Here is a 6,000-nt window from a genome sequence, read left to right as displayed (position 1 = left end):
TGGCTCCAGACTTCAGTCATTCCAACAGAAAGTCCATACACTGCCCAATCATTCACACTGGCCAACTAGAAGGATTGTGCAGACTGTGTGGTACTGGGCAGGCCACACAGGTAAGGTCTGGACAAAGCCAGGATACAGATAAAGTGAGCATTACAATTAAATGCCAGAGATAGATTAAGGCAGAATCAGGCCCTAGGCAAGAAATTGTTGATCCCCTATCTCTTCTGTTGAATGTGAGAAGGTTTGAGAAGCCACATCATTATTTTGATCAGTTGTGCTATCCCCCTGGTTTACTGCAGGAGCATAAATGTTTACACTGGGCCCCCTGAACATCCAATGGTCCCTGGGCTCCTGACTAGGTTACTTTGTTGAGGATACAGCTCTGACTGTAAATGCATTATAGATGATGGAGAAAAAGATACAGGCTTCAGGTTGGTCCAAAGTGGGAGGAGGAGGGGCAAAACCAGCTTTCTCTCTCCTCTCCTGTCTGTGGTGGGCAAGGAACCTTTTCAATTTTAACCTTGAATAAATTAGAAGTTACTACACTATGGGAAGTCTTTTTGTTTTGGCTCACTTCTGGTGAGACTTTTCCACAAGGATACCCATTGTGACCTGACTGAAGTTACTAGTGTGATTCCCCTGGTGGCTAATCCATCCTCGGTGCCGAATACTACCAGATGGTGTGCTGTCTGCCCCCCTGATGCCCACCAGATGACCTGATGTTTTAAGTAATCTGATGCTGATGGCCAGGAGATGGTCCTTAATACTCAAATGCGCATTCATTTGCGCTCTCTGGTGAGTGCAATCTACGGCCATTTATTTTATCTTTCACCATCACGGATCTACACTAATCAGAGACTAATCACATATGCACCTGGAAACGCCAATTGGGGACGTTTTTATCACATTCTTACTTCACCATACGCCATAGTGCGTGTATTGATTTCTGGCATCTTAAACTTTTGCGGATATTATATCTTGTCATCTATTTATGTCACTATAATAGTTAAGGTCATTGAACTTGGTCACTTTCATATTTTTTAATTTTGCTATATTGGTATCATATAATTTACGATTTTATGTGTTTTATCATACTTTTAGCGCTGCATGAGTTTTATTTTATTATTAATTAGAGGGTTTGAGGTTTTTACCTTTTCGTGCTAGCTGCTCCTTTTTATATGTTTATCCAGCGCTCGTTTTATCTGATTGGATTTGCTTGGGCAAGGAACTGTCAGCACTGGGGACAGAATATGCTGACAAATGCTCTGCAGCAGCTGCAGGGAGGGGGGAACCCAGCAGCTGTGCTGCAGGAGATGAGGGGGGCAGTGGTGGAGGGAGCAGACAGCAGCCCAAGGCATGCGGGAGATGGATAGTAGGGGCAGCCGGGTGGCACATAGAGGAACCAAGAAATGCACAGTCTGGTTCCTGTAAGTGCCGCCCTGCCGCCCCTCCTATGCCCGGTGTGCCCTATGGCCAGTACAGGCCTGACCTCAGTTGAGATGATTCCATGGAATCAAAACTGAATAGGTCCTAGTGGCAGAAAGGATAGGATAGTGGTTGGTCTCTTTCACATTTGTGGTAATGCTTACTGCCCTCTGAAAAGTAATCCACAGTGGATAACATTTCAGAGGGCAGTATAGTAGTGACTCACAGGCATTCACGATGGTGTTTTTTTTTTCGGGGGGGGAGGGGGGTGGAGGTGTTTGTTTGTTTTTTAATTGCCGAACACCAATTTGCATATGGCTCGCAGTTGCAGAATTGCTATGTTGAACTGAATGGCTCAGTTTCACAGGCAGTGCTATTTGTCAAACTCTGCAGTCCAGGTTAAAATTGCAGTGGCCACCTCATGTGTACAGCCCTGTCAGGATGTATTGTTAGGATTTGGGGGGGTGGGCGCGGTTGGGGGCAGTGAAACCACAGCCACATGAAATAGCCTGTAAAGAATTCCGGGAAAGGTAATCATCTTGATCAGGAAGCATCTGTCCGGAAGTACATCTCTCAAGCCGTGTAATTCTTGTATTATTTTGTTGATTATGGAGTGATTGAGGATTTACCCCCCCCCCCCGCCCCCTTCCTGACCAGGCCATTTTTTTGCGATACGGCGCTGCGTTTCTTTAACTGACAATTGCGCGGTCATGCAATGCTGCTCCCAAATGACATTTTTTCCCCTTTTTCCCACAAATAGAGCTTTCTTTCAGTGGTATTTAATCACCTGTGCGTTTTTTATTTTTTTGCGCTATAAACAAACAAAATCTATTAAGCATGTCCAATAAAAAAATTTTAAAAAATCAAATTTCATCATAAATTTAGGCCAAAATGTATTCTGCTATATGTCTTTGCTAAAAAAAATACCAATAAATTAATTGGTTTACGTGAAAGTTATAGTGTTTGCAAATGGCGGTATATATACTGGAATTCTTTTTTTTACTAGCAATGGCGGAAATCAGCAACTTATAGCGGGACTGCGGAGGACATTCTGACACTGGGTGGAACTGATTTGGTATCACTGACATCCCCAGTGACACCAATACAGTGATCAGTGCTAATAAAAAGCACTGACACTGTACTAATGGCACTGGGCAGGAAGGGGTGTGTGTTTTTTTAGCTGCTAACTTTTAATAAACACAAAAAGGGCTGGAACTCCACTTTAAGGTTCAGTTCACCTCTCCTAACATGTTACATCCATATTCATGGTGTAATATGTGACTTGTTACTGCTGAATCTGCCCCCGCACCCCCCGAGTCCCTGCTGTGACAACAGATCGGGGATCTTCTCCCCGTGTCTGCTGCCACAATTCATAAAAGATGTGGCAGTGTGGGGCTCCACCCACCTGGTCACGTCACTCATTCACAGTATTCTGTCAATGGGAAACTACAAGTACCAACAGCCCTTGCAGCTGTCAGGTTGAAGTTCTCAATGAACTACCATGGCGCTGTAGTAGTTCATTCAGACTTCCTGTCAGTGTGTAACTACGAAGTACGAGCAGACAGCTTACATGCAGAGTCTGCAAGAGCAGAGTCTGCTGATCATGGGTGGAATGTTTTACAGGCTCCCAATAATAAAAATAATAAATGCACATTTTTTACCTGTAAAAAGATGAACGTATTCTTTAAATATACTAATCTCTTAAAGTGGTACAACAGTGAAGAGTCACAGGAAGAATTAAAGGGATTCAATGAATTTAGCCTAGAGAGAGACTGTTACTAGGGACAGACTAAAACATTTAATGTGAAAATGGCTTAATGTAGCTTAACGTGTAATAAACTGTCTAAATCTTAATCAATTGACTTGAAACTTTGCACAGCCCAAGTTCTCAACGTCCCAAACATGTCCTAGAAGTTTCATAGATTTCAGCCTTCCACAAAGAAAATGGGGGACATTAAGCTTGTTTTTTGGGGAGCTTAATGTAGCTTAATGTACAAAAAACAGCTTAGATGTTTACCAATCTCCCCCAAACTTCACACATTAGAAGACTCTATCTATGGCAACATATTCTGAAAATTTCAGATCATTTGGTAAATCACACCAAAAGTTATTCACATTAAGCTATATATTACAGTGCTAAAACATTTAATGCGAACAGCTTAATGTAAAAAGAGCTTAACATACCATAATGTGCCTAAACATCAATCTATTGACTTGAAAATTTGCACAGCCCAAGTTCTCAACTTACCAAACATGTCCTAGAAGCTTCATAGATGTCAGCCTTCCAGAAAGAAAATGGGGGACATTAAGCTTGTTTTTTGGGGAGCTTAATGTGGCTTAACGTACAAAAAAGAGCTTAGATGTTTACCAATCTCTCCCAAACTTCACACAGTAGAAGACCCTATCTATGGCAACATATTCTGAAAATTTCAGGTCATTTAGTAAATCACACCAAAAGTTATTCACATTAAGCTATATTTTACAGTGCTAAAACATTTAATGTGAAGAGCTTAATGTAAAAAGAGCTTAACGTACCATAATGTACCTAAACCTCAATCAATTGACTTGAAACTTTGCACAGCCCAAGTTCTCAACTTACCAAACATGTCCTAGAAGCTTCATAGATGTCAGCCTTCCACAAAGAAAATGGGGGACATTAAGCTTGTTTTTTGGGGAGCTTAATGTGGCTTAACATACAAAAAAGAGCTTGGATGTTGACCAATTTCCCCCAAACTTCAAACAATACAAGACTCTATCTATGGCAACATATTCTGAAAATTTCAGGTCATTTGGTAAATCACACCAAAAGTTATTCACATTAAGCTATATTTTACAGTGCTAAAACATTTAATATGAACAGCTTAATGTAAAAAGAGCTTATCGTACCATAATGTGCCTAAACCTCAATCAATTGACTTGAAAATTTGCACAGCCCAAGTTCTCAACTTACCAAACATGTCCTAGAAGCTTCATAGATGTCAGCCTTCCAGAAAGAAAATGGGGGACATTAAGCTTGTTTTTTGGGGAGCTTAATGTGGCTTAACGTACAAAAAAGAGCTTAGATGTTTACCAATCTCTCCCAAACTTCACACAGTAGAAGACCCTATCTATGGCAACATATTCTGAAAATTTCAGGTCATTTAGTAAATCACACCAAAAGTTATTCACATTAAGCTATATTTTACAGTGCTAAAACATTTAATGTGAAGAGCTTAATGTAAAAAGAGCTTAACGTACCATAATGTGTCTAAACCTCAATCAATTGACTTGAAACTTTGCACAGCCCAAGTTCTCAACTTACCAAACATGTCCTAGAAGCTTCATAGATGTCAGCCTTCCACAAAGAAAATGGGGGACATTAAGCTTGTTTTTTGGGGAGCTTAATGTGGCTTAACATACAAAAAAGAGCTTGGATGTTGACCAATTTCCCCCAAACTTCAAACAATACAAGACTCTATCTATGGCAACATATTCTGAAAATTTCAGGTCATTTGGTAAATCACACCAAAAGTTATTCACATTAAGCTATATTTTACAGTGCTAAAACATTTAATGTGAAGAGCTTAATGTAAAAAGAGCTTGACGTACCATAATGTGCCTAAACCTCAATCAATTGACTTGAAACTTTGCACAGCCCAAGTTCCCAACTTCCCAAACATGTCCTAGAAGTTTCATAGATTTTGAACTTCCACAAAGAAAATGGGGGACATTAAGCTTGTTTTTTGGGGGGCTTAATTTGGCTTAACGTCCAAAAAAGAGCTTAGATGTTTACCAATTTCCCCCAAACTTCACAAAATACAAGAATCTACATCACGGGTACTGAATTAAAATTCATGGAGGTCCAGTTTTTAATCCTTTTTTTCTGCAGAGTTCCGAATCTCATTTTTATTCTATGACTCAGGTCATTAACGTCACAGACCCTTTTCAATTAATGTCCTCAGTCCCCCTTTTCCAATTACACCCCTCTATATATCACAACTCCCTTTAACATCAGAGTCCCCAACATTTCATCCACACTTACATCACATCCCCTTGCAATCATAACCCCATCACAGTCGCCTTTGAAATCACAACCCCCCACATAACAGCTCACCCCCTCTTGACATCACAGCCCTCCTCCTCACATCACAAACCCTTCACATCACAGCCCACCCATAATACAGCTCCCCCATCTTACATCACAGCCCGGCATATCACAGCTCCCCCTCCCGCATCACAGCTTCCCCTTCTCACATCGCAGCCCCCCATACCACAGCTTCTCCCTCTCACATTATTGCCCCACTCTCACAAAACTTTATATTACAGCACCCCCCCCCCCATTCTTATCACAGCCCCTTATATCACGGCTCCCCATTCTCACATCACAGCCCCCTATATAACATCACAGCCCCCCATATCACAGCCCCCATATCACAGATTCTCCCTATCACATCACAGCTCCCCAAGTATTACAATTCCCCTCTCTCACAGCCACTCATATCAGAGCTCACCCCTCACAGCTCCCTCCTCTCACTTCCCAGCCCCCCATATCACAGCTCCCTCTCTGACATCACAGACCCCCCCCCATAATCTCCC

The sequence above is a fragment of the Staurois parvus genome, unplaced genomic scaffold, assembly GCF_062004578.1.
Source record: "Staurois parvus isolate SC_StPar_1 unplaced genomic scaffold, SC_StPar_1.0 ptg000679l, whole genome shotgun sequence".
NCBI lineage: Eukaryota > Metazoa > Chordata > Amphibia > Anura > Ranidae > Staurois > Staurois parvus.
Note: the sequence above shows the minus strand (reverse complement) of the source record.